The following is a 17,335-nucleotide window of genomic DNA, read 5'->3' on the forward strand; positions in this document are numbered from 1 at the left end:
ACATGCAAAATAATTTTATTGATTTTAGTCGTTTTTCAAACTTTTTTCGTTTAAAGAGATCTATTGCATACGTGCTTCGTTTTATATCTGCTTGTCGAAAGCAACGATCACAAACTGAATACCTTACTGAACAAGAATTACAAAATTCACTTAATGTCATCATCCGAACGTCTCAACGCGAATCATTCCCTGAATATAATGTATTAAAACGCAATCAGCCATTGCCCAATAAAAGTTCGCTAATGAAATTAAACGTATATTTGGATGATAATCACTTAATGCGCGTTGGCGGTCGTTTAGTAAATTCAAATTTCACTTATGAGAAAAAACATCCTATATTATTACAGTCCACGCATCGATTAACAAAACTAATATTTCACTTTGAGCACAAAAGGCTTTTGCATGCCGGGCCTCAATTATTATTAGCTTCAATCAGAGAAACGTATTGGCCTGTAGGTGGCCCAAAATTTAGCAAAGTCCTGTTACCATCAGTGTGTACGATGCTTTCGTATGAAGGGTAAAACAATCACTCCTATTATGGGAAACTTACCTCAGCAGCGGCTTGTTCCGGGAGGTTACCCTTTTGAAAATGTAGGTATAGATTACGCAGGACCTATTTTGTCTGCCAACCGTCAGGGCCGTGGGTGCAAGCTTGTTAAAGTTTATATCGCCATTTTCGTATGCTTTACCACTAAAGCAATACATCTCGAATTGGTGGGAGACCTAACGAGTAATACTTTTTTGTGTGCTTTAGGCAGATTTATATCTCGAAGAGGAAAACCAATCAACATTTACTCCGATAACGGTACCTCTTTTGTAGGGGCATATAATGACTTATCAAAATTCTTAAAAACTAATTGCAATTCTTTGTCTGAGGGTGCGGCCAATGAAGGCATATCATTTCATTTTATTCCGGCTTATTCTCCGCATTTCGGCGGACTCTGGGAAGCGGGTGTCAAATCTGTTAAGTATCATTTGCAAAGAGTGTTGGGCAATTGTAACCTCACGTATGAAGAGCTTTATACGACTTTAAGTCAAATCGAGGCTGTATTAAACTCTCGTCCACTTACACCTTTATCATCGGATTCAGAAGGCCTGACACCTCTAACACCCGGCCATTTTTTGATCGGCCGTCCACTCACTGCATTGCCAACCAGAGACTACCAAGAGAGCACATCATCGCACTTAACTCGATTTCAAAGGATCGAACAACTCCGCCAGCAATTTTGGAAAAGATGGAGCATCGAGTACATTTCAGAGCTGCAATCCAGAACGAAATGGAGATCATGCAAGGATTCCCTCAAAATGGATTCTTTGGTTGTCATAAAGGAAGACCATTTGCCCCCTTTGAAATGGAAGCTAGGCAGAGTTGTTGCAACCTATCCCGGTACTGACGGCATAAGCAGAGTGGCTGATATCAAGACCACAACAGGCATAATTCGTAGATCTTTCAGCAAAATTTGTCCACTACCAGTGACCACAATGGATGAATCTGGTTGAAACCCACGGTTTTCAACGCCCGGGGGTATGTTTAAAACCTCAAGATCCGAAGCGCCTGACAAATTATTCATACTAATTGTTTTTTCGATATGTGTCCGAACCTAGCAATGGATATTGTTGCAACCTTCACTTATTCTATTGTGTACTTCTCTGAATAGAAGCTAATACTCCGAAACCTTTGTTTTTCTAATTAAATTCCTGTAATTAGTTTAATACATAGGGGTTGAAATTTCAGGTTAAAGATTTTTATTTCTCAAAAGAATTACAAATTCACTTAATATGAGAAACATTAAGACAGTATATATTAGCTTATAGTTATCCAAGAGTTTATACAAACATGCTATTACTACTTAAGAAAAAAAGAAAAAAAAAGAAAATAATACAAAAATAGGTATATATGTAATCCTCTAGTTAATAAAACTTTAATTTTTTACGTATATATTATGGTATATATTATGTTACGTTGCTGCTATATAGGTTTTAAGTTTGTTCTTAAAAGAAGTCATGGTTTCAGTATTTTTAATTTCTTTTGGCAAGCTGTTATAAATCTGCGCTCCCTCATATAATATATTTTTAATGCCATAAGTTTTAGTTCTAGGTCCACGTAATACAATATTATCTTTGTTCCTTGTATTATGCTTGTGGGTCTTTTTGGTGAAAGTGATGTCTGAGTGAATGGTTTTATGTAAAATTTTCCTTACCAGTATGCATGTGTTATATTTATATAATTGCGATAAATTAAAGTATTTTGTTTTATTATAAATTATTTCAGTTGGTGTTAAGTAATCTATGCGATACAGGACCTTTATTAGCTTATTTTGTGAGGTTTGGAGTTTCTTAAGATTGGTTTTAGCGGCAGAGCCCCAAATTTGTACCAAATATTCCAAATGTGGTTTGACTAAAGAATTGTAGATAGTGTCTCTTAAGTTATATGGTATACAATGAGACATTCTGTGCATAGCACCTGTAAGTGCTACTATTTTAGATCGAATGTATTTAATGTGGGCTGCCCATGTCAGTTTATCATCAAGTACTAGGCCAAGGTATTTTTCTTGATGTGATTGATTGATTTTAATGTTGTTTATGGTAAGTGGATCATGATAAGGGATTTTTTTATTTTTAGCAGAGAAAATCATGTATGAGGTTTTCTTGGTATTAATTGTTAATAGATTGCATTGGAACCATATATTAAGAATATTAAGATCATTTTGTGCCTGTTTTATTATTTCGTGGATGGAGTGGGCAAAGTAAAAAAGACACGTGTCGTCAGCATATAGGCTGATATGTCCTGTTAGACCTGCTGTATTGATGTTGTTTATATAGATCAGAAAGAGTAGTGGCCCTAGTATGGATCCTTGAGGGATTCCGCAAGTTATTTTTGCCCGGCTGCTTTGATGGTTTCCTATTTTAACTATTTGACACCTATCTGTAAGATAAGATTTTAAGATTTTATATGCTAGATCAGTTATACCGATATTATGTAACTTTTGCAATAAGAGTGTGTGACTAACTGTATCAAAAGCTTTTTGTAGATCTATAAATATACCTAATGCTATGTGTTTGTTATCTATATTGGTTTTAATTTTGGTGATTAAGTCAGTGCAAGCTGAGAGGGTATTAGATTTAGTCCTAAAACCGTACTGGTGTTCGGAAAGGAAATTTAATTTGTTAAGATATTCGTCAAGTTGTAAGTATAAAACCTTTTCAAATATTTTTGAAATCACAGGTAGGACTGAGATGGGCCGATAGTTACCAGGGTCCGTTTTTTATGTTTTTACAATTTTGTATGGGTATTCGTCATTTTTAATGATAAAACCATGAAACTTGGTACGTAGGTTTTTCAACAAACGGATTTCCAGAAATGCGAACGAAACGGAACGGATTCGGAACCACAAAGCCAAACCTTTTGTTTACAAAATTTTAACCACTGAACCTAGGAACATGATATTTAGAAGTTTAGGGTATATCAAGTTAAAAAAAAATTGGCTTTTGTGTGTGTGTGCGTGCGTGCGTGTGTATGGCAACAGGCAACGGCGCGTGGTGGGGAGCGCACGTGGTGTATACGTGGCTTGCTCGCGAGTGTCGAGTCCATACAATCTCCACATTTTAACAAATAATAACAAAACAGCAAACGATGTGTACAAAAATGTTTTAAATTAGGTCATTTTAAAATATTTTTGTACACAACGTGACGCTGGCCCCTGTAAGTGTCTATTGGACATAAGGGACCAATAAATTTTCCTAGGTACTTTCTGCCACACAATGGAATACATAGGTACTTTATACCTACTGTAAACAGATATTTTTTTTAAATATACCAACATACTTTCTTTTAATCAATTGCTTTACACAAATCTATACCATTCCTTTTGTATAATCCTTAATCTTCAAATTAAAAGTACGCTGTCGTGAACCATACATAATTATGTAAGGTCACGAATTATCTGAATTCTGAATCACATTCCAAAAGTGAAATGTGTCATAGTTATATGAAATACCCACAAAAAAAAAAAAAAAAAATTCAAAATATTTATTTTTCAAAATTGGCTTACAAAGTTAGCGCTTTTTGAACGTCAAACATAATTAAATTACATATTATGTAACTAGCTGTAAAACTACTACCACATCGGAATCTGTAACGCTGAGGGAAAGACGTGGCCAGAAAACCTCCCAGCACAGGGCCCTAGTCCTACTGTTTCATGTTTTCCTTTCTTTTCTTTTAATCCAGTTTGTATTACATAATTTATAGACTTAAATACAATGGTATTCCAATTACAGTCGGTGGAAGGAAAGTGAAACATAAAGAGTTTATGTGACTTTATCACAGAAACAGTGTTTTATGAGCTCCCTGACAGAAGCAGGCCTGTCCACATACGCAGCACCCGATCACGAGTTGACGCGAAAGCCAGCCATAGCTCCCTTCGCACATTTTTGAGGGAAAGGTGCGACCCGACTTCCGGACGCCACCGCGTACACGAACATTTCGAGGCGAGCATGCACCACTTATATATAGAAGCTCAAAAATCCTCCGCCTGGATATAAAAAAAAAAAAAGTACTCTACTGTTCAAATATCATCAAGTGTTTCACAATCCTTTTTAATCCACTTACAAAGTTATTTCAAATTCAGTATTTTAGGGCCAAGTTTTTATTGCAAACATTCTTGTCTTTCTTGTGTTGAGCTGAAGTAATCCATTTAATATTATTATCTTTAAGATAGTCTCCTACTTTATAATAAGCTTTACTGATTAAAGTAGTTTTTATAACATTCTTAAACATGTTTCCCGAAAGGCCTAGTACATCTTCTGGTATCTTATTATAGTATCGCACACACAGCGCTACAAATGATGTGCTAATTTTGGATAGTCTGGAACTAGGAACTGCTAATTTGTTCTTATTCCTTAGGTTGTATTTGTGCTTATCACAGTTTCTTAAATATAAGTGTAAATTTTTCCTAACATACATAATGTTCATATATATGTATTGACAAGGTACAGTCATAATGGAAATCTCTTTAAAAAATTCTCTGAGAGAATCGCGGCATCTCAGTTTGTAGATAGATCTGATTGCCCTTTTTTGTAGAATAAAAACGGTTTCAATATCAGCTGCTCTACCCCAAAGCAAAATACCATACGACATAATACTATGGAAGTAGCTAAAATATACCAATCTTGCAGTCGTCACGTCAGTCAGTTCTCTAATCCTTTTGACTGCAAATGCAGCTGAGCTAAGTCTACCTGATAATGATTTAATATGTGTGTCCCATTTGAGTCTATCATCAATATTTAATCCCAGAAAAACTGTATTTTTAACAAAGTCTAGTTTCTGGTTATTTAGAAGTATATCACAATCAGCAGAATTTACGTTAGGTAAACTGAATTTAATACATTTTGTTTTCTTTCCATTCAAAACTAGGTTATTTATTGTAAACCAGTGGTGGATCTGGCAAAGGGCGTGATTTATATGGTCATTGTTGGGCTTTCGTCTGTCTGTTTTAAAAATAAGGGAAGTATCGTCCGCAAAAAGTACGATATTTGACAAGTTCTGACCCTCCACCATGTGGGCCAAGTCATTAACATAAACTAAAAACAAAAATGGCCCGAGAATGGAGCCCTGCGGAACACCTATCTTGACTTCAGAGCCGAAAGATTCTGTATTATTTATTTGAACCTTTTGTGATCTACCAGACAAATAAGATCGCATAAATTCCAATTCTTTACTTTTAATACCGTAGTGTTCTAATTTGAGAAGCAAAGTTTCATGATCCACACAGTCAAAAGCTTTTGAGAGGTCGCAAAAAACTCCTATAGCATCTTGGCGTTGCTCCCAGGCTGCGAAGATATGTCTCATGAGAGCAACTCCCGCGTCACTTGTCGAACGACCCTTTGTGAAACCAAACTGTTGCTCGTGTAGCACCTTAGTTTGGTTAAAATGTAAGAGCAATTGATGCAGTACAATTTTTTCGAAAATTTTACTAAAAACGGGTAATATAGCAACAGGTCTATAATTTCCAGGATCTTTTTTGTCACCGGATTTATATAACGGTACAATTTTACTTTGCTTCATCAAATCAGGAAACATACCCTTGTCAATACACATATTGAAAGTAACAGCTAGATATGGAGCTAGTGTATCAATGACGGCTGTAAAGGCTTTCACACTCATCCCAAACAAGTCCTCTGTTTTTTTTACTTTGATTTCTCTAAAGGTTTTTACAATAGTGTGCGGAGTTATATACTTAAATTTAAATTCTAATTCACAGAGAGGCACATTTTTCTTAAGTATCTGAGCTGAAAGTAGCGAAGAAGAGTTAAGAGATTTTGTAGTTTCAATTGGAATATTACTAAAGTAATCTAAAAATTCTTGCGCAACTTCTGCATCAGACTTAGTAAGACCACGAGGTGTGTTAAGCACAAATTCATTATCTCGGGGTTTTGCTTTACAAGTTTCAATATTAATCACTGACCATGTAGTTTTAGTTTTATTATCTGCGCTTTTAATCTTGTTCGTCAAAAAATTCGATTTAGCTTTAGCGCAAACAGCTTTGAAAAGTTCAGAATATTTTCTAATGTAATTCTTGAATTCATCATCCTGCCTTATAGTTCTCTCTCCATACAAATCAAAAAGCAAATCTCGACTCTTTCTGATGCCTTTAGTAGCCCAGTCACTGAACTTAAACCCGGGGCGTATAACTTTAGAAATCTTAGTAAATAATTGGTTATATTCCTGACTGACAATAGAAAATAATCGGATAAATAACTTGTTTGGGTCATCGTGTTCACAATTAAATAGATCTAATTTTAAAGTCAGAGCTTCAATGAATCTGTCTACTCTACGAATTGTGATAGGTCGGCTTACTACTGTAAAACTCTGTAACTGTTCTGTGACAGTATAGATTACACTTTGCCCAAAGTGATCTGACTTGAGCGATTTCACTATCGACTTCTGCAGATATGGGCAATTACAAAATACGTTATCAATACAGGTGGCCGATGTATCTGTTATTCTAGTCGGCTCAAAAAATACGTGATCCAAATTAAATGATTTAAAAAGGCCCACAAACTCAACACTGTGACTATCACTTTTTAAAATGTCTATATTGAAATCCCCACATACAATTACACATTTCTTGCACTTGCAAATAATTCGTAGAACATCCTCCAAGACTTCGCGTAAAGTTTTAAAAGAACTGGTGGGGGGGCTGTATGCGCATACTACTATATACTTATCCAGCTCAACACAGGATAACTCAATGTGTCTTTCAACCGACAGTCGAGCTATGTCTTTACGTTCCTTATATTTATAATGTTTCCTTAACAAAATCAATGAACCTCCACAGCTAGCCGTCTCTCGATTGAAAGCACTCACAATATGGTAGTTCTCGTAGTTACATAACATCTGGTATTCCTTTTGAAAGTGTTCTGTTAGGCAGACTACGTCAAATTTGGTTTTTTCTAAAAACAATTCAACCATTGCTAATTTGCTGGAGAAACCTTGAATATTTTGATGAAAAATATTAAAAGTCCTTTGTTTATCCTTTGTCAATTTTTTGCCAGAAACTCCCACCTTGTTTTGTCCAATGACAATGTCAGCGTTAGGAGTATCTTTTGTCGAACTAACTAGTTTTTTAAATCTAAAAGAGGTACGTTAGTAACATTACTAACCTTAGTCAACGAATGTTGAATAGAAAAAGCTACTATAGTAGCTAACTTACGTTTAAAATACGTCGATAGATACAAGCTATCTTGTGTCAATATAAAATTAGGATTAAATTTATTAATGTCAAAAAATAATACGTCACTATGACGGTATGTCAAATTGTAAAAATATTGATTCATCCTGTGAATACATTCGTTATGTGCGCTGGTTAAGTTGTTACAATAAGGAAAAGCGCTAATTACAAATTTACATTTTGACTTATTTTGAAGATTAAAAATTTTTCCCATACAATCATTCGCATCTGACCTCTTTAAATGCGCATGGTTGCCCCCCATAATGACAACAGTGGTGCAGTCATCTAATTGATCTAAAGTAATTTTGTTTACGATTTCCTTGAAATTCAAATTTACGTAGCAATTATTTATTACTTTTTTACTCGAACACTGAGTAATTAAAGAGCCTAAAGATTTGCCCATCTCGTCTGAAAACATTAATGTTTTCCTGCTACGAGCTGCGTTTCCAGTGCTGGCAGTGGGAGTGGGAGGCGCGGCTGCCTCACATGAGGGCTGCCGCTGCTGACGTCGCCGCCGCGGCGCCGGCCACGGCGCCGGCGGCAGCGCCGGCGACAGCGGCAGCGACGGCGGCGGCGGCGGCCGCGACGGTGGCACACGGCATTCAGTCGGCGCGGGCGCGCTCTGGTGTGTGGCCGGGTGCGGTGCGGCGGTGGGGGAGGGCGAGCGCGCGGCGGGAGGAGACGGCGCGGGCGCCTCGGGTCCGGGGCGCTGCGAGCGCGCGCGTCTCCTGCCTCGCCGCCCCCCCCGCCGGCTGCCCCGGCCGCCAGCCTGTGCCACCGCACTCACATATTCCACGGATTCAACATCTGTTCTGGTCGGAACAGACGTGGGAAGATCGTGCACTACTGGGCAGGCTGTGGTACACTCGTCAGTTAACACCTCGAGCAATTGGGTGCTGTGTCTAATCTGATTTAATAAATCTGCCGTTTCTAATGATAACTGGTTTAGTTGACTTTGGCTACAATCATACCTATGAGTCAACAATTTAATTTCCGACTTAAGTTTCTGAATTTGTGATTTGTTTGAGTAATTTTCACAATTTACTGTTACTAGAGATTGTTTTAAATCAGCAATATGTTTCAAAAGTTCTATTCTTTTACGACGAATAATTGCACATTTTTGGGATTTTTTTAATAATTTTATACCCCTCCGAGTTTGACTAATAATTCTATGTAATTTACTATAGTTTTTTAGTTTTATATCACCGGTCAATATAGTGGGCAATGGCGACGGTTTGGTGGGCAGCAGGGAAATGGGCAACATGCCCATAGCTGGGTGAATATAGGGTAAAAAACCCACAATGTTAGAATATGGGGTGGTACCCCGCGAATGGCTTCCAACCGCCCCTTACAGCCATCCCTGTCCACCTGATTGCATAGATAAATTCATCTGATTACCTGATAAATCACCACAACGATATTACCTACTGCAATGTTTTACTATCTGTTTTACTGTTTACTGTCTGTTGTTCTCTTTATCGATTTGTATCGGATAATACAAATATAGCATAACTGATATCTAAGTAATTAGGAAAATATACATATAAGTATAATAAGACTTAACTGAATATTCTTCCTGCGCATCGACAGGAAATCTGATAAAACTGTTGTTGATTGTTATATCTGAAAATACACTGTTATTTCTGCTCTGATCTGTTTCTATCTTATTCTGATTATTCATCTGAATATTGACTGATTTCTGTTCTCTGAAAATTATTTAGTTTTTTCGTAATGACAGCCCGCCAAAAGCATCAACTTTTTTCTGGCCAGTGTTGTTATGACATAAATAGCCTACAAATCGATTACTCACTCGAGTGAAAATAAAATCGATATGATGCATCCATACTTCCATACTAATATTATAAATGCGAAAGTAACTCTGTCTGTCTGTCTGTTACTCTTTCACGCCTAAACGGCTGAACGGATTTTGATAAAATTTGATATGGTGATCCATACTAGTCCATACTAATATTATAAATGCGAAAGTAACTCTGTCTGTCTGTCTGTCTGTCTGTCTGTCTGTCTGTTACTCTTTCACGCCTAAACGGCTCAACGGATTTTGATGAAATTTGGTATGGTGATAGATGATAACCTAGAAATGGTCATAGGCTATAAATAATCACGCCATCGTTCTTAGGGGGTTGGCAGATAACTAAATTGATTTAGTGATTTGTAGTCGTTTTTGTTGGGACTTTTGCTCTTTCACGTCTAAACGGCTGAACGGATTTTAATGAAATTTAGTAAGGTAATAGTTGGTTATCTAAAAACGGTTGTACGATCAAATTGATCACGTCATCGTACTTAGGGGGTAGGAAGTAGGCAGAAAACTGAATTGAGTTAGTGATTTTTTTATGGTTTTTGCTGGGAGTTTTGTCTATCATGCCTAAACGGCTCAACGGATTTTGATGAAATTTAGTTAGCTGATAGATAGTAATCTAGAAAAGGATATGGCCTATTAATATTTATGCTATCGTACTTAAGGCGTAGGCAGTAGACAGAAAACTAGGTTAGTGATTTTTAATTGTTTGTTTTAAAAGTTTGCCTCATTCACGCCTTAACGTCTGAACGGAATTTTATAAGACTTGGTTAATTTAAAGATAGGATCTTAGGCACGGACACAGGCTACTTTTTATGGCGGGAAAATACCTCATTCCCGCGGAAATCTAGATTTCGTGATCGTGTCAAGAAGCGCATGACGCCATAGCTACTGGAATGATTTCGATGTTTTTTTTTAAACTGAGTGACCTCAAGTTAGTATTTGATCACTTTTCTAACTTAGAGGGTAGGTAGGCGCCATAATTTAGGGAATTTATGATAAAATTTTGATGCAACTGTCTTTATTAAACAGTTATATCTCATTCCTACAGGAACCTACACATAGCTATAGCTAGCTATCTATTAACATTAAAACTCTTTCTAGAATCACATTACGCCAATTAATTGATCTGATTTGTATAAGTTTTTTTATTCAACTGACTGTTACATTACATACAGATAAAATCTAATTACTTACACCACATAATTAATATAGTACTACATGACTAGCTACGCTTTAAACTTGAGGAGGTAATTCGATAGACATTTATACGAACTTTAAGCCCAGTAATCAATCATAGTAATAAGGTAATACTCATTTTAGACAAAGAAACGGATAGGTAATCAGTTCGTCAACGAAATTATAACACCTACACTTAGTTTGTTTACTATTTAACGAGGGAAAATAATCCTTACTAATATTATAAATGCGAAAGTAACTCTGTCTGTCTGTCTGTCTGTTACGCTTTCCCGCTTAAACCTCTCAACCGATTTTGATTAAATTTGGCACAGACAATCTTTAGACCCTGAGAAAGAAAATAGGATACCTTTTATTGCGAAAAGAAGGGACGAAGAGATTGAAATAGGGGTTGAAAGTTTGTATGGGATATTTTAATTTTAAAATATAAATCCATGAAACTTTATATTTAAGCACTTGATAAAAAATAATTAAACATTTGTTCTAGCGTTGCTGAAATTTCGACCAGTGAGGGGGTGAAATGAGGGTTGAAAGTTTGTATGGGAGTTCGTCATTTTTGGGGATAAAACCACGAAACTTTATATTTAGGAACTTGATAAGAAATAAAAAAACAATTTGTTAAAGCGTTTTTGAAAATTCGATCTTTGAGGGGATGAAATAGGTGTTGAAATTTTTTATGAGGTTCGTCATTTTTCAAGATAAAAATATTAAATTTTGTGTTTAGGCACTAAATAACAAACAAAAAATCGTTTGTTCAAGCATTTTGAAATTTTTACCAGTATGGGGGTGAAATACGGGTTGAATGTTTGTATGGGTATTCGTCATTTTTGAAGATAAAACCATGAAACTTGGTACGTAGGTCTCTTAGGATGTGCAGAGTTTTTCAACAAACGGATTTTCCGAAATTCGAACGGAACGGAACGGATTCGGAACGGGAACTACGAAGCCAAACTTTTTGTATACAAAATATTAACCACTGAACTTAAGAACATGATATTTAGTAGTTTTGGGTGTATCAAGTTAAAAAAAATTGGCTTTTGTAGATAAAGTTCCTTTTAACGAATACTCTGCATCGCCGCCACTGCCGTCGGTCGTCGTTCGTCGTCGCGCACATTCGCCGAAGTGTGGCGGCAGTCAACGGCGCTGTCTTGTGGTGGGGGAGCGCACGTGGTGTATACGTGGCCTGCTCGCGAGTGTCGAGTCCAAACAATTTCTACATTTTAACATATAATAACAAAATAGCAAACGTTGTGTACAAAAAAGTTTTAAATTAGGTCATTTTAAAATATTTTTGTACACAACGTGACGCTGACCCCTGTAAGTGTCTTGGACATAAGGGACCGATAAATATTCCTAGGTAATTTCTGCCACTCAATGGAATACATAGGTACTTTATAACGACTGTAAACAGATATTTTTTATTTTTTTTTAAATATACCTACTTACTCTCTTTTAATCACATGCTATACCGTTCCTTTTATATAATCCTTAATATTCAAATTAAAAGTACGCAGACGAAGTCGCGGGTACCAGCTAGTAGATGATAACCTAGAAATCTTCGCCGTTTATTTGTGGCCAATTGGGAATTGTGTTGTAAATTATAATGCCGCACTCTAAGCAAAAGTTCTTAAAAATTTCACTGGTAAACTGATTGCCGTTATCACATGTGAGTGTTGCAAGGTATCCTACTCGGGAAAATATTTCTTTGAGAACCTTGATTGTTTCTATGGCCGTGATGTTCCTCATAATTTTGATTTCCTTGTAACGACTATAGTAGTCGACGAGGATAAGCAGGTAATCATTTGACGGTAGAGGTCCTAAAAAATCGATCCAAGGCTCAGCTGGAAGGTTGCGTCTCTTGATAGGATGTGGTGGATTAGGTACTGAGACGAGTGTACAGCCTTTACAAGCCTTAACTCTGTTCTCAGCATCTCTATCGATCTTTGGCCACCACACTTTAGTTCTGAGACGAGCTTTCATGGCAACAATGCCAGGGTGACCTTAGTGAGCTGCCTCGAGTACCCTGCCGCGAAGTTCCTTGGGGATAATGAGTTTACTTCCCCTTAGGGGAATACTGTCTTGGAAACAGATCTCTGACTGAAAGGGTATGTAAGCAGTGGATAGCTGATCCCATTTGTTTTCAAAAATTCCCTTTCTTACAGCTATAATTTCTTCATCTGTTGTACAGGCTCTATAAATTTCTTGTAATGGGACCGCAACTGGCCTGCTGTATTCAACAACGGCATTGATGTAGTTTTCATTATCAAACGGTTCTGGGTGCACTGATTGGCAAAGTCTTTCTTTACCGGGCCGGTATATCAATACTAATATACTAATACTAATATACTATATACTTATACTATAATATTATATATACTATCCATACTAATATTATAAATGCGAAAGTAACTCTGTCTGTCTGTCTGTCTGTCTGTTACTCTTTCACGCCTAAACGGCTCAACGGATTTTGATGAAATTTGGTATGGTGATAGATGATAACCTAGAAATGGTCATAGGCTATAAATAATCACGCCATCGTTCTTAGGGGGTAGGCAGTTGGCAGATAACTAAATTGATTTAGTGATTTGTAGTCGTTTTTGTTGGGACTTTTGCTCTTTCACGTCTGTAGGTGTAATGGGGTCTTACACCTAGCTAATAAAAGACTCCATTCGCGTAGTGAAATGAATTGTGTTTGTTATTTTCGGGATATCTAATTATGTGTACAAAATGTCTACGCAACTAGTGGTAGGTTTGCACATTATAAACTTATTATCTATCAATTAAAAAAGGATAATTTAAAGTAAAATATGCAGTACGCGCATGCGCGGCGCAATCGTTCCTCTGCGCCCGCGCGTCGCTTTCCACCCCGGAAACTTTGCGCGAGCTATAAATACGACCGGCCTGACCGCGTCTCGGTTTTGCTCGTCGCGGCGTCGAAGAGTGCGGACGTGCGCGGAGCGCGCCGCTACAGTACACCCCCTCAAGCGAAGCGTACCGGCCTCTTGACAATGCGGCCAGACTGCGTCTTCTTCTCTTCTGTGCTCGATGTAGGTCGATTCGATGGTGGAGGACTGGTATGATGAGCGCTCTTCTCAGGCGATGCAGGTGTAGTCGTATCTTCGGTCGGTTCGTCTTCATTGAGAATGTAGGCCGGTTTCAGGCGGTCTATCGACACTGTTGCTTGTCGATTTGGCAACTGGAGTGTGAAAAACTTATCCGTGCGCGATAGTACACGATAAGGACCTTCATACGGCGCTGTTAGAGGTTTCCTTACGGCATCTACTAACATGAATACGCTCTCGCAAGTTTGTAGGTGCGGATGGACGAAAACTGCTCTGCTGTTGTTATGTGGCTCTGTAGGTATTGGTCGTAGGCTGTTGATTGCTCGGCGTAGGTCTTCTACGTAGGCGTAATCCATAATGGTAGGCGTGGCTGACGGCGGAGTGAAAAATTCACCGGGTAAGCGTAGTGTGCAGCCGTATGTTAGCTCGGCGGCGCTTACACCGGTGTCGCTTCGTGTGGCTGCGCGTAGTCCGAGTAGCACGGTGGGTAACTCGATAATCCAGTTAGAGTTAGGAGTTAATCGAGCTACTATAGCTGCCTTCATGGATCGGTGCCATCGTTCGACGATTCCGTTCGATTGCGGGTGATAGGGCGTAGTGCGAATTTTCTCTATTCCCATTGTACGAGTGAGACAGGCCATCAGCTGACTCTCGAACTGTCTTCCTTGGTCTGTCGTTATCTTCGCGGGACAGCCAAATCGTGATATCCAGCCGTCGTACAGTGTCTTCGCGGTTTCCTCTGCGGTGATATCACGGACTGGATAGGCTTCAGGCCAGCGCGTCGCACGGTCGATCATCGTGATAACATATCGATATCCGTCGGCTGAGGTAGGTAGCGGTCCGACTATGTCGATGTGCAGATGGTTGAAGCGTTCCGATGGCGGAATTGTAGAAAGTGCGCTCGACGTGTGTCTATGTACCTTCGCACGCTGACAGGGAATACATGTTTTCGCCCATTTGCCGATGTCGCTGTTCATTGATGGCCAAAAGAACCGTTGTTGAAGCATTTTTCGAGTAGTCCGGGTACCAGAGTGACTTAGGTTGTGTAGTGCTTTGAATGCGGCTACACGGAATTCCGTCGGTAGGTATGGACGAATGTTGCTTGTAGATACTTCACAGTATATAGGCTTGGTAGCAGTAGGTAGTAGTATTTTCTTCAGTTTGATGTTATCTTGCTGAGCGAGAGGTGCGATGTTGCTGTCTCTTTCTTGCGCGTCTGCTAGTTCCTCGTAGTTGATAGGCGATGGTGAGTTGATTGTTTCGACACGTGACAGGGCGTCGGCTACGGTGTTTTCTTGTCCGTTAATATGTCGTATATCAGTAGTGAATTCGCTGATATAGAGTAGCTGTCGCGTGCGTCTAGGTGTTTCGCTGTCTGTGCTGTTCTTCGAAAATGCGAATACTAGCGGCTTGTGGTCAGTGAACACGATGAGGTTTCGGCCTTCGAACATTTTGCGGAAGTGTTTGGTAGCCATGTAGATAGCCAGTAGTTCTCTGTCGTATGTAGAATAGCGTTGTTGAGCTTCGGAGAACTTTTTCGAGAAATATCCCAGTGGTTGCCAGCATTTTTCAACTCGTTGTTGTAGTACAGCTCCGGCACATGTGTTCGACGCGTCACACATGAGTGCGAGTGGGAATGAGTGATGCGGGTGTGCAAGTAGCGCTGCGTTCGCGATGCTTAGCTTGCAATTTTCGAATGCATTTGATGATTCTTCATTCCATTGTATCTCTGTCTTGTCGCGTTTCTTCGAATTATGTAGATATGCGTGTAGTGGGGCTTGTACTGCGGCTGCGTTGGGAATGTTGGCTCGATAGAAGTTTAACATTCCGAGGAAACGTCGGAGTTCTTCGACAGTCTTCGGCTGGGGATATTGAATCATAGCTTCGACTTTCTCTTGCGGTGGTTTAGTGCCTTCGCTGTTCACGGTGTAACCAAGGAAAGTGACTTCGCTCCTGCCTAGCACACACTTAGCCGGGTTGATTGTGATACCGTACTGGTCTAAGCGCGACAGTACGGTGCGTAGGTGATGGCGGTGTTCTTCCTCGTTGACTGAAGCGATGAGTAGGTCGTCGATGAATGGAAATACGAAATCCAAACCACGCAGTACTTCGTGTATGAATCGTTGAAATGTCTGTCCGGCGTTTTTAAGGCCAGGACACATTCGTGGGAATTCGAAAAGTCCGAAGGGTGTTATTATTGCAGTCTTCTCTATGTCTTGCTGTGTGACGGGGATCTGCTGATAGGCTCTGTTTAGATCGAGAGTGGTGAATATCTTCTTATCGGCGAGTTGATAGGTGAAATCTTTGATCCTCGGTATCGGGTATCGGTCTGCTTTCGTGACGGAGTTGAGCCTTCTGTAATCGCCACACACGCGTAGATCACCATTTTTCTTCGGGACGATGTGAAGTGGGTTAGACCACGGGCTTTTGCTTGGTCTGCATAGCCCTTGATTGACCATCATCTCGAACTCCTTCTTCGCTCGTTCGTATCGGTGCGGTGGTATCGGCCTAGCTCGACAGTGTAGCGGTGGTCCTGTGGTTTCGATGTAATGTTCCACGATGTATTTAGGGTTCAATTTCATCGATGTTAGGCGAGTGGTGCCGGGGAAATCCGCTAGTATGTCGTGGTATGACTGCTGTGGGTGGATACTTCTCACGGTCGGCGGTGATGCGGTGGTGCATATTGGTGTCTTGATAAACAGTTGCGTAGTACCGTCGATGAGACGTCGATGTTTTAAATCCACGATGAGGTTATGATGTGCGAGGAAATCTGCTCCGATGATGGGTTTGCTGACTGCTGCGATGACGAATTTCCAGGTATACGGGCGTCGTAGTTTGAGATCTAGCTCCATAGTGCGTTCTCCGTAGGTAGGTATCGGCGTGTTGTTAGCTGCGTACAGGGTATACGACAGCGGTTGCAATGTAGAAGCTTTTCTCCTTGGTAGTACAGATATATTAGCGCCTGTATCGACCAAGAAGGTAAGTTTTGATCTTCTGTCCGTAACAAATAGGCGGTGAAGCTTCTCGGGAACGCTAGATTCCGCCGCAGCTAGCGTTCTATCTAATTTTCCGAATTTTCTTTCTTGAAAGTGCACGGCGATCGGCAGCGTTTTGCATTTCCCTTGAATCGGCGGTGATAGTAGCAGTGCGGCGAACTTGCGGAGTGCGAGCGAGACGATGCACGTGAGTGTGAGCGAGGTGGACTATGCGACGAGTCGCGGTTGCGGCGGGCTTGCGGACGGGAATATCGTGATTGATTTCGCTTTAATTCGGCTACTTCAAGTGTTAACTTGCGAATTTCTTCGATTAGATCTTGATTCTGCGGCTGTGGTCGACATGCGACTGAGGAAACTTGATGTGTATGTTCGATCATCTTGTCGGCAAGGAGTGCGAGTTCGTCTAGTTTCGACTTGCTGCTGAAACTGTCACTGACAACTAGTACGGAACGGACATGGGATGGTAGGAGGTTCATCCACATCATGCGCAGTGTGTCGTCGGAAATCTTGTTGTGCGCCAGCTCTTTCATTTTC

Source organism: Pectinophora gossypiella, unplaced genomic scaffold (genome assembly GCF_024362695.1).
Source record: "Pectinophora gossypiella unplaced genomic scaffold, ilPecGoss1.1 Pgos_52, whole genome shotgun sequence".
NCBI lineage: Eukaryota > Metazoa > Arthropoda > Insecta > Lepidoptera > Gelechiidae > Pectinophora > Pectinophora gossypiella.